This window comes from Xenopus laevis, chromosome 1L (assembly GCF_017654675.1).
Source record: "Xenopus laevis strain J_2021 chromosome 1L, Xenopus_laevis_v10.1, whole genome shotgun sequence".
Taxonomy (NCBI): Eukaryota; Metazoa; Chordata; class Amphibia; order Anura; family Pipidae; genus Xenopus; species Xenopus laevis.
Window position 1 is genome coordinate 106,930,167 of NC_054371.1, and position 15,478 is coordinate 106,945,644.

At 44.1% G+C, this 15,478-nt stretch overlaps 1 protein-coding gene across 5 annotated transcripts in view; it reads left to right on the forward strand.

The window, feature by feature from the left end:
- atp8b3.L (ATPase, aminophospholipid transporter, class I, type 8B, member 3 L homeolog) overlaps positions 1–15,478 on the forward strand; it is an 81,608-nt gene that overhangs the window by 3,482 nt on the left and 62,648 nt on the right. The window lies entirely within an intron of this gene.

Consider the following 15,478-nt stretch of genomic DNA (forward strand, 5'->3'; position numbering starts at 1 on the left):
GCTTAATATCAGGAATAGAAGGCAATGTTACTGGGATTCATTTGGATTGCTGCATAATGTATTTTAGGCATATGGAAGCATTTTTGGCAGGATAGATTTACCACAGGCAACAAATATCTGTGTGTTTGGGCTATACTATTATATATAGGGATGCACTGAATCCACCATTTCGGATTCGGCAGCACCCCCGAATCCTTTGTGAAAGATTTGGCCAAATACTGAACTGAATCCGAATCCTAATTTGGATATGCAAATTAGGGGTGGGAAGGGGAAACCATTTTTTACTTCCTTGTTTTGTGACAAAAAGTCATGCAATTTCCCTCCCGCCTCTAATTTGCATATGTAAATTAGGATTTGATTGGGCCGGGCAGAAGGATTCATCCGAATCCTGCTAAAAAAGTCCGAATCCTGGATTCGGTGCATCCCAAATAATATATACCAAACTATGACTTATTAGATTCTCTAATTAGAGAACATTTACTCCTAGGGCTCATACACAGGGGTATTATTTTATGCATTTGATGTGCAGGTTTGAGTGTTTCATCAAGATGCCACATGCTGCATTTTCTTTCCCATACTGACACAGACGCATGTAAGCTCTGAAAGCAGGTGGAATGCAACATTCTGTGTTTGGCGCTTACATGGGCCTGTGTCAGTACGGGGGCCATGTAAAAGAGTTGTGTGTTTCTATCTGTGCTCCACTGGCTGAACGCACTGGAGAGCAGGTGTAATGCGCTTGAGGAAGAGCCATTAATTGCTTTTAAAAATGTATATAAATGCCCAAAATGCACTTTTGCAGTTGCAAATCACATAAAATGCCCATAAGTAAGAGCCCTAAGGGACGTTTTTGGGGAGTGTAAATTAAATCACCCCAAATATATCAAATTACCTTCCAGAGATTATGGTATATGGGCAAATGTTAGCAGCGTCATTTGCTTGTACATCTCAATGATTTAATTATCTAAAGATCGTCAAGTTATTCTGCTATAACCTCCAACCTGCTATGTATAGCCTGCGGGCAAGGAGAAAAGTTTCTTGTAAGTAAATTAGGCTGAAAAACCCCAATAAGCATGCACATCCACATGCATCTGATCCACTTGCTGTTTTGCCTATAATAATACATGTATGAATGGGATTATGCATATGCATGAGTGGGATTACATGTATAAATGGGATTATGCATTTGTATGAGTGGGATTACATGTATGAGTGACTGGGATTACATGTATGAGTGGGATTATACATGTAGGAGTGAGTAGGATTACACATAGTTAATAAAGTTACATTACAAACAAAACTTCTGAGCAAGGTCATCAGGCGTGGCTGGATATACAAATATAAATGATAATGCATCTGATAGAAAATGGCCACCTGGTTGAAGCGGATCTTGCATTCAGGAAAACACTACAGTGCACAAGGGGAAAAATACATAGACAATGATACATTTTGTGTGGGGAATATGTGCCCAATTTAATGACATGGTAAGGGTTTATAGAGTTTACATGTCCATTAATGTAAATGCTTATTTGCATAGTAAAAATATGTTAGATTTGGTATATGCTGGGTCTTATTGAGACTTTTTTTTTGAGTAATGCACACAAGATAGCAACCAATGCGAAATTAACCAATGGCTTTTGAATTTATGTGACTGCTTACAAGTGCACAAGCAACAAATGAATTACAATGGGAGGGCAGTATCAATATCCAATAAGAACCAAGTAAGGGCAAAGCCTGAGAGTGATGATGTAATCATATAGGAAGTGCAAGTTTAAAACAGGCCACTCCCATCCTTCAGAAAACTGATCAGAAAAACAGGAGGACCGATTTAAATGGTATATAAACTAGCTTTTACAATGACCTTTTTCGTTTTTTTTCATGGCAAATGGGTTTTCTAACACGAGAGCATTTTTAGTGGTTTCATAAGATTTGGACATTGAAGGTGAACAACCCCTTTAAGTGTAAGCCAGATAAGTGTAGTTTACTATTTATTTCCATGTCTCTATGGTTAAACTATGCGCTTGCTTAATTCCAGTCAAATGGGTACAGTGTTTTCCTTTGTCCAATGCTTTTGGCATTGTACTTGCAGGAATGCAGTGTCTTGGGACTTGATTCAGTCACAACTAATAATCTACTGTGACATATATATTTACATAGTTAAATCTGTTTGAAAAAGTCCATCAAGTTCAACCCCTCCAAATGAAAACCCAGCATCCATACACACCCCTCCATACTTTCATATACATTATATATACCCATACCTATACTAACTATAGAGTTTAGTATCACAATAGCCTTTGATGTTATGTCTGTCCAAAAAATCATCCAAGCCAATCTTAAAGGCATTAACAGAAACAGCCATCACAACGTCACCCGGCAGTGCATTCCACAACCTCACTGTCCTGACTGTGAAGAACCCCCTACGTTGCTTCAAATAAAATGTATTTTCTTCTAGTCTAAAGGGTTGGCCTCTGGTACGGTGATCCACTTTATGGGTAAAAAGGTCCCCTGCTATTTGTCTATAATGTCCTCTAATGTACTTGTAAAGTGTAATCATGTCCCCTCGCAAGCGCCTTTTTTCCAGAGAAAACAACCCCAACCTAGACAGTCTACCCTCATAATTTAAGTCTTCCATCCCTCTAACCAGTTAAGTTGCACGTCTCTGCACTCTCTCCAGCTCATTTATATCCCTCTTAAGGACTGGAGTCCAAAACTGCACTGCATACTCCAGATGAGGCCTTACCAGGGACCTATAAAGAGGCATAATTATGTTTTCATCCCTAGAGTTAATGCTCTTTTTTTATGCAAGACAGAACTTTCTTTGCTATAGTAGCCACAGAAAGACACTGCCCAGAATTAGACAACGTGTTATCTACAAAAACCCCAAGATCCTTCTCATTTAAGGAAACTCCCAACACACTGCCATTTAGTGTATAACTTGTATATTATTTTTGCCAAAGTGCATAACCTTGCATTTATCAACATTGAACCTGATTTTCCAGTTTGCTGCCCAGTTTCCCAACTTAGACAAATCACTCTGCAAAGTGGCAGCATCCTGCATGGAATCTATAGTTCTGCACAATTTAGTATAATCTGCAAAATTAGAAACAGTACTTTCAATGCCCACATCCAGGTCATTAATAAACAAGTTGAAAAGCAAGGGACCTAGTACAGAGCCCTGTGGTACTCCACTAACAATACTGGTCCAATTAGAATATGCTCCATTTAACACCACTCTTTGTAGTCTTTTAGCCAGTTATCTATCCAGGTACAAATATTATGTTACAGGCCAACATTCCTTTTGATACAGTGTGGCACTGTATCAAATGCTTTAGCAAAGTCTAAGTAAATCACAACCACTGCCATCCCAGAATCGAGGTCCCTACTTACCTTCTCGTAAAAAGAAATTAGTCTGGCAAGATCTATTACGCATAAAACCATGCTGGCACACACTCATAGAGGCACCACATTAGCAATTCGCCAGTCTCTCGGCACTATGCCAGATCTCTATGAATCCTGAAAAATTAAGTAAAGAGGTTTGGCAATCACAGAGCTAAGCTTGCTAAGTACCCTGGGATGAATATCATCTGGCCCGGACCTTTGTTAATCTTAACATGTTCTAGTCTCTTTTGAATTTCCTCATGTGTGAACCATGCATCATTAGTTGTATTGCTAGAATTGAGACTATTAAGAAGGAAACCTTCATTAACGGGTTCCTCATTTGTGTAGACAGACTTAAAATATGAGTTCAGAATCTGCGCTTTTATTTATCGTCAACCAGCTGACCCCCTCTGATACTAAAGATCCCACTCCTTCCTGCTTCATTTTTTTGCTATTAATATATTTAAAAAATAATTTTGGATTCTTTTTGCTGCTTGCTGCAATATCCTTTTCCATATCAATTTTAGCTTGCCTTATAGCTTCTTTGCATGATTTATTGGCCTCCTTGAACCTTATAAATAATTCAGCTGTCCCAGCTAACTTGAAAGCCTTAAAAGCACGCCTTTTCTTACCCACCTCAACACCAACACTTCTATTGAACCAAAAATGTTTTGCTTTGCAACGACGTTCCTTGTTGACAAGGGGAATATACTGACATGTATATTTATTAAGCAGCATTTTAAAGATTTCCCATTTTTGTTCTGTGAACCCTTTGAAAAGCATTTCCCACTTAATATGTTTCAGAGATGCCTTTATACTGTCAAAGTTTGCAGGTCTGAAATTTAGTGTTTTAGTTACTCCCTTATAGAATTGCTTCTGCAACAGAATCTCAAAGGAGACCATGTTATGATCACTATTCCCTAAATGCTCACCCACACAAATGTTAGAGATGAGTTCAGTATTATTAGTTATTACAAGGTCCAAAAGTGAGTTATTCGTAGTAGGTTCTTGAACGAGCTGAAATAAAAAGTTGTCATTCAGCATATTTACAAACCTACTTTTTCTGTCTTGGCATCCCCATTACCCCAGTCAATGTCTGGATAATTGAAGTCACCCATAGCAACAACTTGACCCAGCTGTGAAGCTGCTTGTATCTGCAAGAGTAGCTGGGCTTCATACTCGACTCTTATACGAGGTGGTTTATAGCATACGCCAATGATGATTTTCTTTGTAACCGATTGCCCAGTCAAAATCTCTACCCAGAGGGATTCTACATCCTCACTAGTGCCAGCTATGATTATTTCTTTAGTGCATGGCTTTAATTCAGGCTTTACATACAAACACACTCCTCCATCCGTTTTAATCCCACTGTCCCTCCTAAAAAGGGTGTAACCATTTAAATTCACAGTCCAGTCCAGGCCCGGACTGGTAATCTGTTTGTACGGGCAAATGCCAGAGGGGCCGCTCTGCCCTGTGTTTAAGTGGGCTGCCCGATCAGATGCGGCGCTCGCTGCACTTGTCTGCGTAACCTGCAGGCAACGGAACCGGGACCCGTGCATCGGTGGATCAGTGATCGCTCAGTGATCGCTTGCTTTTACTGGCTCAGGCTTGTGGTGCGCACATTTATCTCTGGAATCCTGTGAGAGAGGCGCACACAAGCAGCACAAAGCACGTGTCTGACCCAGGAGAAGGAAGCGTTTACAGATCACTGTAAGGCCGCGCTCCCACTGAACCACCAATGTTGCTCAAACATTAACCTACAAATAAACCAGAGGGAAAAGAGAAAATTATAAGAGTGTGTATGCGTGTTGGGGGAGGTATGGAGATTCTTGGAGAATAAGTCTGTCTGTGTGTGTCTCTGTGTGTGTGTCTGTGTATTTGTGTCTCTGTGTGTGTCTGTGTATTTGTGTCTCTGTGTGTGTGTCTTTATTTGTGTGTGTGTGTGTCTCTGTGTGTCTGTGTATTTGTGTGTGTCTGTTTTTGTGTGTCTCTATGTGTGTGTCTATGTGTGTGTCTGTTTCTTTGGGTCTCTGTGTGTGTCTGTATTTGTGTATGTGTGTGTGTGTGTTTTTTTGTGTCTCTATGTGTGTGTCTCTGTGTGAGCTTGTTTACATATGGGCTGCTTTGCTTTTTTTTGCCTGGGCTGCTTTTTGCTCCCAGTCCGGCTCTGGTCCAGTCACATGTTTCATCCCGCCAGGTCTCAGTGATACCAATTATATCATAATTTTTCGATCATGCAATTAATTCTAGGTCTCCCATTTTACCTGACAAACTCCGTGCATTTGCTAGCATACAGCGGAGGTTACTACTTTTACTTTTGAAATTTGCATTACTTAGTGGAGAATTATATGTTTAGTTAGTATTATTTTGTTTTCTGCTCTCTAACAGCCGGGAGACTAGTTTCTCTAGTAGTGGTGGGGAGGAGAGCAGAGTCAGGCCTAAGCAGATTGTGGTTGTAGGGGACCAATTATTAGGAAAGTGGATAGGGTAATCTGTCATCCGGATCGCTACAACTGAACAGTCTGCCATCTCCCTGGTGCCAGGGTTCGGCATGTGGTTGATCGAGTAGACAGATTATTGGGTGTGGCTGGGCATGACCCAACTGTCTTAGTGCATATCGGTACTAATGACAAAAAAAAATGGTAGATGGAAGACCTTAAAGAGTGATTTTATTGAGGTGCAAACCGTCATGACTGTATAGGTTGTACCCCAAGGAAAAATCAGCCCAGTGCTCTAGGAACCCAAACCCTTCCTTCATACACCAAGACTTGAGCCACGCATTTAGCTCCCTAAACTCGCGCTGTCTTCCTAAACTTGCACGTGGCGCGGGCAAAATTTCAGAAAAGATGGCATTGGAAGACCTTTACTTGATCTTAGAGCCTAGATCCCTGAAATCACTCTTTAAGGTCTTCCATCTACCGTTTATTTTGTCATTAGTACCGATATGCACTAAGAGAGTTGGGTCATGCCCAGCCCCACCCAATAATTTGTCTACTCGATCAACCACATGCCGAACCCTGGCACCAGGGAGACGGCAAACTGTTCAGTTGTAGCGATCTGGATGACAGTTTACCCTATCCACTTTCCTAATAATTGGGTCCCCTACAACCACAATCTGCTTAGGCCTGACTCTGCTCTCCTCCCCACCACTACTAGAGAAACTGGTCTCCCGGCTGTTAGAGAGATCAGCCCCATCTAGAATTGCCAATCCAGAGTTCATACTCCCATCATCATCACACAATCTGGCAAATTTGTTGCGATGTATAAACTCCGGATCAGCCTCCATTTTCCTTTTGCTCACCTTAGATTTTCTAACTGTCACCCAGCTAGCTGCCTCGATATACTACTGCTGTTCTGTTCCCCCCAAACTATATGACCCCGCTTGGTCCTGCTCAATGAGCAAGAGACTCCTTTCAAGATTGTCAATTGACCGCTCCGCAGTGTTGCAATTTGTTGCTCTAGTGGCAATTAGTGGCAATTAGTGGCAATTTGCTCACAACCACCATAGAGGTACGCATTTTGGATCTCTTGTTCCAAATCTGCATACGGCAGACCTTCAATCTTGTTAGCACTCATTATCCCAGTTACAGATCAAAACAGGAATAAAAAAAAAATAAAAATAGGGTTTAGAACAGTTAAGCAGTTGCTTATTCTATGGCTCCATACTCCATAAATACATATCAGATATGGTTAGAGTTTCAAACAAGGCATTTGGAGGTGCATTCAGAAGTCACTGGTTCAATAGTAGGGTAGATATATTCTGATGAAGTGACCAGTATAGTCACGAAACCCGTAGAGCTATTGTAACGATCGCCGCCCGGAGCAGGCCCAGGAGCTCCGGGCGGCGCGTCCATCTTCGCCGGCGTCGCTCCCAAAATGGCGGCGCCCATGGCCGCCACGTGGGTAGCGGCGCCGGGCGATGACGTCAGCGCGCCGACGTCGGCGCAAGAGCGTCAATGACGTCAGAATGGCGCCAAATTTGAATATAAAAACTTCAACTAGACGCCAGAATGGCGCCCAAGAATAGGATTACTTTCCTGAAGCATATCCTGGGTTTCCTGTGTGCCTTATTGCCTAATATTGTTCCTGCCTTGTATCCTGACCCTTTGCCTGGACTTTGGACTTTGATTGTATTCTGCCTGCCTGTGAACTCTTGCCTGATCCTGACTATTCTCCGTTTAACCCTTTGGATACCGCGACCTTGTTCCCTCAAGAGGGCTTCCTCCTTGATCCAGACAACCTCCCTGGGGGGAGCTCCCGGCTCCCTGACATTATTCTTGGGCCATGGATCCTTCTGAGGAAGCCACACCTCATGTCGGACGAGCGCTCCGCGGACTGGCATCCCGCATGGAGGACTACGAAAACCAGCAGGTTCGCATTGGGCAAGCACTCGATGTCCTGCTGGCTCAAGTGCCTTCTGCGTCCTCCACTGCTCCACCTACTGGGGATCCCCCCATGGCGGCAGCCCCCACGAACACAAGCTACCCGACAGGTGAGCCTCGCATTCCTCCTCCCCCTCGTTTCAGTGGGGACCCACAAGCCTGCAGGGGATTTGCCACGCAATGCCAAATTCAATTTGAGTTCCAACCCACACAGTTTCCAAGCGAGCGTTCCAAGGTGGGGTATGTGATGTCTCGATTGGAAGGCAAGCCACTGGAGTGGGCAACGTCTCTTTGGGAGAAGAATTCCCCGCTGACTTTCGATGTTAAAGACTTTCTCCAAGCTTTTCGTATAGTCTTTGATGCTCCAGGTCGGGTTACGAACGCCCCTGCCCGTCTCTTGCAGCTCCGGCAAGGAAGCCGCAGTGTCAATGAGTATGCTATAGACTTCCGAACTTTGATGGCGGAGACTTCCTGGTGTGATGACGCTTACAAGGCTGTATACTACCAAGGCCTATCCATCCGCATCAAAGATGATCTCGTCTCCAGAGAGACTCCTGACACCCTGGAAGGGTTGATCGCTCTATCCATTAAGGTGGACACTCGTCTCAGAGAGCACCAGGTGGAGAGAGAGCGCAGTAGTCGATTTTCTCCCATGTTGGCCCCTCGCTTTCAAAGGCCGATTCTGCAAACACCCGCTGTTCCTGTGACCCATGTGTCGACGTCTCCCTTGGAGGAACCCATGCAAGTAGGAAAGACTCGCCTCTCCGAGCAGGAAAGACTCCGAAGACGTATGGCAGGTCTCTGTTTATACTGTGGTGGGCATTCCCATTTTGCCAACGCCTGTCCTGCCAAAGCCAAGAGTTTTGTACCCCGAGGTATGTCTCAGGTTTCTTATGTAGGGGGCATCACTCGAGGTTCTCTGGAGAAGTATCAAGAAAATTCACGCAGGCTTCTCCTTCCTTTGCAGATTCACCTGGCAAGTAAGTCTATCTTCGAAAGGGCCTTCCTCGACTCCGGAGCGGATGGCAATTTCATGGATGCCTTTTTGCCGAACGCATGAAGATTCCTCTGCTTCCATTGTCTTCTCCCCTGCGAATTACTGCCATAGATGACAAACCCCTGGAGTTTGAATTCGTCACAAAGTTCACGGCGGAACTATCTGTACAAGTTGGGGCGCTGCATCAAGAAAAACTTTCATTCTTCATCATCCCCTGTCCTTCTACTCCAGTGATATTGGGTCTTCCATGGTTACGTCTGCATAACCCCACCATAGACTGGTCCACTGGGCAGATCTCTCGTTGGAGTTTATTTTGCCTGCAACATTGCCTTCCGCCAAAACCCCTCGAGAAGGTGAATGTCTCCTCTGCGGAATTAAAGACTTTGCCCTCCACTTACAAGGGATTTTCCGATGTGTTTTGTAAAAAGTCTGCAGAGTTCCTTCCCCCACATCGCTCCTACGACTGTCCGGTTGAACTCCTGCCTGGAGCTATGCCCCCCAGAGGGCGCACCTACCCTCTCTCTCCTGCAGAGACTACCGCTATGAAGGAGTACATCCAAGAAAATCTCCAGCGGGGGTTTATCCGCCCTTCTACCTCTCCTGCAGGGGCTGGGTTCTTCTTCGTGGAGAAGAAGGACGGAGGCCTTCGGCCTTGTATAGACTATCGGGGTGTGAATAAGATCACCGTGAAAAACAGATACCCTCTGCCCCTGATTGCCGAGCTCTTTGACCAGCTGAAAGGGGCCAAGATTTTCTCCAAGTTGGATCTCCGGGGGGCCTACAACCTCATTCGCATCCGGGAGGGTGACGAATGGAAGACGGCATTCAACACTCGGGATGGGCACTATGAATATCTCGTTATGCCCTTCGGCCTATGCAATGCCCCTGCCGTCTTCCAGGAGTTTGTGAATGATGTGTTCCGAGATCTCCTAGGAAGGTTCGTAGTCGTATACTTGGACGACATCCTGATCTTTTCCAAGGACCTTGAAAGTCATCGCTCCCAGGTGAAGGAGGTACTCTCTCGTCTGAGGAAGAACTCTCTCTTCGCCAAGTTGGAGAAGTGTGTTTTCGAGGTATCCAAGATCCCCTTCCTAGGATACATTATCTCTCCAGAGGGATTTGAGATGGACCCCGTGAAAGTGTCGGCCATCCAGGAGTGGCCTCTCCCACTGAGTACCAAAGCAATCCAGAGATTCATCGGATTTGCTAATTATTATCGACAGTTCATCCGGGGGTTCTCTTCCCGCATTGCACCTATCCTGGCCCTCATCCGAAAAGGGGGTAAACCCAGCCTGTGGCCTCCATCTGCTATAGAAGCCTTTCAGTCCTTGAAAGAGGCCTTCACGTCCGCTCCTGTTCTTCGACATCCCAATCCTGCACTACCCTTCTGCATCGAAGTTGATGCTTCTGAAGTCGGAGCCGGAGCTATCCTGTCTCAGAGACATTCCTCTGATGGAAAATTGCACCCCTGTGCGTTTTTCTCCAAGAAGTTCTCATCCGCAGAGCAGAACTATGACGTCGGGAATCGAGAACTCTTGGCAGTCAAGCTTGCCCTTGAAGAATGGCGTCACCTCCTGGAGGGTTCTGAAATTCCTGTCCAGATTTTCACTGATCACAAGAATCTGGAGTTCATACAGTCCCTCAAGAGGCTAAATCCCAGACAAGCCAGGTGGGCCCTTTTCTTTTCCCGATTTAACTTTGTTTTGACTTATCGCCCAGGTTCCAAAAATCTGAAGGCCGACGCCTTGTCTCGTAGCTTCACTCCGGTGGACCGTGACCCTGAGAGACAGGAACCAATCATTCCACCAGTCAAGATCATTGCCTCTCTGTATCCCCAATTTGCCGACCAGATTCTGGCTGGGCAGTCCTCGGCTCCTCAAGATACTCCGATTGGCATGGCCTTCGTCCCTCCAGAACTTCGCCTGGCCATCCTGCAACAAACCCACTGCTCCAGGCAAGCTGGACATCCTGGTTCGGCTAAGACCCTTGAACTCTTGAGGCGCCTAGTCTGGTGGCCTGATATCCGCAAGGTCTCCGTTCATGTCGGTGTATGGTCAGCATCCTCAAGCTTTTCCCCAAGACTTTGTGCTATCTGACGTCCCGGCTGCTGACGACTCCGCAGCCCATATGTCTGCTATTTGGGCTGCGACCAAGTTGAACCTAGAGAAGAGTGCTCTTGTTCATAAGACTTTCGCGGATCGTCGTCGAAGATCCTCTCCTCTCTACAAGGTGGGTGATAATGTCTGGCTCTCTTCCAGGAATATCCGGTTGAAGATACCATCTCCCAAGTTGGGTCCAAAATTCGTGGGACCATTTCCCATCTTGGAGATAATCAACCCTGTGGCTGTCAGACTCCAGCTTCCACCAGAGATGAGAATCCCCAACGTGTTCCACGTGTCTCTGGTGAAACCCGCCATCACCAACCGGTTCTCTGGCGGTCAGTCTCCTCCTCCTGCCATCTCAGTGGAGGGTCAACTCGAGTACGAGGTGGAGAAAATCCTAGACTCCAGAATCTCCAGAGGGTCCCTTCAGTACCTCATTCAGTGGAAGGGCTTTGGCCCTGAAGAATGCTCCTGGGAAGGACACCGTGATGTTCACGCTCCTCGTCTGGTGAGGGAGTTCCATTCCAAGTTTCCCCAGAAGCCAAGTCCTGGTGGTCCAGAGGCCCCCCGTGAGGGGGGGGGGGTACTGTAACGATCGCCGCCCGGAGCAGGCCCAGGAGCTCCGGGCGGCGCGTCCATCTTCGCCGGCGTCGCTCCCAAAATGGCGGCGCCCATGGCCGCCACGTGGGTAGCGGCGCCGGGCGATGACGTCAGCGCGCCGACGTCGGCGCAAGAGCGTCAATGACGTCAGAATGGCGCCAAATTTGAATATAAAAACTCCAACTAGACGCCAGAATGGCGCCCAAGAATAGGATTACTTTCCTGAAGCATATCCTGGGTTTCCTGTGTGCCTTATTGCCTAATATTGTTCCTGCCTTGTATCCTGACCCTTTGCCTGGACTTTGGACTTTGATTGTATTCTGCCTGCCTGTGAACTCTTGCCTGATCCTGACTATTCTCCGTTTAACCCTTTGGATACCGCGACCTTGTTCCCTCAAGAGGGCTTCCTCCTTGATCCAGACAACCTCCCTGGAGGGAGCTCCCGGCTCCCTGACAGCTATGCACTCACCTGTCTCATTCATCGTTTTTGAATTACTATATGCTTTTAAACTACAATCAATAAACGTGGATTTTCACCTACATAACTATGTATATCTACCCTACTATTGAACCAGTGACTTCTGAATGCGCCTCCAAATGCCTTGTTTGTTACAGTCCACGTGACCAGAGTGGAACAGTCTAGCTGGACGGAGGGTAAGATTTCTCATCCTTCCTCATATATGGAGCTTGGATGCGTGTGTATGTTTCCATGGTTAGAGTTTCTTCAGTCATCTGGGAAATATATGAATGTATGAATATGATATCTTAAATTCTTCTTAAGTCTACTTCTTGTATGCCTGTTTAAAACTTTCTGAAAAAGCATTTATTTTGTTACCTCTGCTGTTTGGGCCAATGCTCTGAACCATACTGGATATGTTCCATTCTCTTAAAGGGGTGGTTCACCTTTCAGTTAACTTTTAGTATGTTATAAAATGGCCCATTCTAAACAACTTTTCAAATGGTCTTCTCTTATTTTTTTTTTTATAGTTTTTAAATTATTTGCCTTTTTCTTCTGATTCTTTCTAGCTTTTAAATGGGGGTCACTGGCCCCATCGAAAATAAATGCTCTTTAAAGATGCACATGTATGAGTTATTGCTATTTTTTATTACTCCCATTTCTATTGAGATTCTCTCCTATTCGTATCCAGTCTCTTTTTCAAATCAGTGCAAGGTCACTAGGTTAATTTGGACCCTAGCAACCAGATTAATGAAATTCCAAATTGGAGAACTACAGAAGGAAAAGCTAAATAACTCAAAGACCACAAATGTTGCAAATTGTCTCAGAATATCACTGTATACATCATACTAAAAGTTAATTTAAAGGCAAAAAACATCTTTGTTTTCTTGCTGTTTTCTGCAATATGTTAATTCACACTGCACTGTTGATCGGTGCTATTACATTTTGAGATGTTAGACTTGACTTTACAATAGTGGGTGCATTCATTGTTATGCAATGTGTCCATTCAGAGACAGTTACTGTACTGAGATTATGTCCACATCTGTTTTCTGTTTTTATTTTAAAGGTTTGTCTGCGTGTTTGGCTATGAAGTACTTTATCTTATACTGTATCTATTTAATTATTGGGGCTAATCTAATCATTTATAAACACTGGGCAAATTTGCACCTGGGCAGTAACCCATATCAACCAATTAGTGATTAGCTGTTTTCAGTCAGCTGCAGGTTGAACACTGAAAGCAATAATCTGGTTGCTATGGTTTACTGCCCAGGATCAAATTTGCCCAGTGTTTAAAAATGAGCCCCAGTGTCTTATTCTTGCTAAGACCTCAGTTTTCAAGTCTACAGAAGAGATCATTGGCTAGAAGTATGTGCCTTAGGCTGATAACACAAGGGTGATTAGTCACCACGAGTTTTAAAGCCCCCGATCACCACAACTGATCGCCAGTTTATCAAAAGTTTCCCTCCCATCCAATGAAAAACAAGTCACGTTTAAAATACACTGCACTTTTTCAGAACCGCTGTTGCTCCAAATCGCCACTGGACTTTTTTTGAGGAAGTAGCCGTGACTAGCAGTGAAATATATACAATGGAAATGTACAAATCACCATCACTAGTATTAGTCGCCGCAATCAGATTTTCTTAAAAAACACAGCGACTAATTGCCCCATGTGTCATTGCCCTTATAGGTACTAGACTGCTTATGTTTATTGTATAGACTTTTTTAGAGACAATATATGGATAGGTTGCAAATTACCCTTATTAGACTTTTTTTCCCCAGTATGGCCGAGGTAAGAACTTCTGGCAGATCTATTTCTATATTTCCATATTTTTTCCTCTGTAGGCATGTATAGTTTGTTATGAGCAACTAAGTATTATATTCATGGATCCTCATTATCTACAATGGTAAACAATGAATGCGTATCAAGCTTCTCAAGGATAGTATGAGTGGTGTAACAATTGGGAACCGGGTTTTCTAGATGGGCAATGGCCAAATTTGGCAAGCACAGTTGCACTTTTTCCCTCAGTCACTTTAAGAAAGATATTCAGTGTATGTGAATTTGGTACTTGTGTTTCTCCACTGGAGTACTGCATTCGAGGTTCCAACCTAGAAATCTTGTATTTTGCTAATTTTGCAAGGGTGTCATATTCAACTACGGAATTTGCATGCTGCTGTACTGTTACCACAATATTAAAGCATTATATTACATTTACATTTGAATCTATTACTTTTGCCCATTTTTAAAAGCAGGGGAAAGGGAACATTGGATCCTGGGGACCCGTCACTACACATAAAAAGCTGTATAATAAAAGTGCTTTTCAAATTAAACATGAAACACACAGACAGAGTTTGACACACACATGCAGCATAGGGCAGGCAGAGTATGGCACATACAAGGAACCAGTGGCAAAACTAGATGTTAATGGGTCCCACAGCAAATTTATTTTAGGGCACCCCAGATATGCAGAGGTTGTCCTGTTTTACCAATACACTGAGATGTGAACAGTACAGGGCTTTAGGGGTTATGCACAATAGAGGTGTCATAGGTGTGAACAATGCATGAGCTTACTGCCTGCACTCAAGCCTATGATTAACATGAAACGCGTCAGGCAAGGGATGATTGTATAAATAAAGTTTCCATTTTTTATCTACAAACCTTTGGTCTGATCTATACGTGAGCTACCAGTGTGCCCTGCACCAACATTTATTCTTTGCTTACTGCCTGCAAGGGCTAGTTAATCTCTGATACTTTTTAAAAGAGAAACAAACCCCTTGTTAAAAAAACCCTACCCCACATAGATCCCCCTTCCCTCCTAACCCCCAGCCAAGCTGCTAGTTCACGGCAGCCATCTTCCGGGTCTTTGTGTCTTCTTCCCGGGCTTTGGGAATTTCCATCCATTTTAGCGCATGCGCAGATGTTGCAAACCGGTAAATTGCTTCAACTGCACATGCGCCGCTCCGCTGGTCTCATTCTCAGATTACTGAAGACAAGGAAGATGGCTGCCGTGAACTCCGATCCCTGAATCTGCACCGAGGTGTAAGTAAAAAGTTTGGGGCATTTGCCCAGGGTAGCAGCTAGGCTGGGGGGAGGAGGGAGGGTGGTCTATGTGGGGTGGGGGTAGGGTTTTATCCAAACTGGAGAATATCTCTGGATTTTTAAATTTATGGTATCTGAACTTGTGTTTATTTGCATTTGGTGCTTTTTATTTACAGTGGTGGCACAATAAATGTTTTATATGGTCAGAAAATTTACTTATTCTCTTGCTAAGTCTTAATAATTTTAGTTACCTTACATATTACTCGCATTTTGAAGGAGCTTTAAATCAAGACTATTTGCCACTGAGTCAGTTTACTAGAGATTTTCAAATATTTTTACCCACACTGTGTTTCATTATTACTGTTTTGTGTTTTATTTTGCAGTTTGCTATTTTTACAGTTTGTAACAGTTCGTAAATTATTAATGCAAATTTGCTGAGGATATACTGTTTGCATTAGACAGACAGCTGCAAAGCACTGATTTTTTTTCAGTGTGCCTACTTTTGTATTTAAGTTGTGAACATTT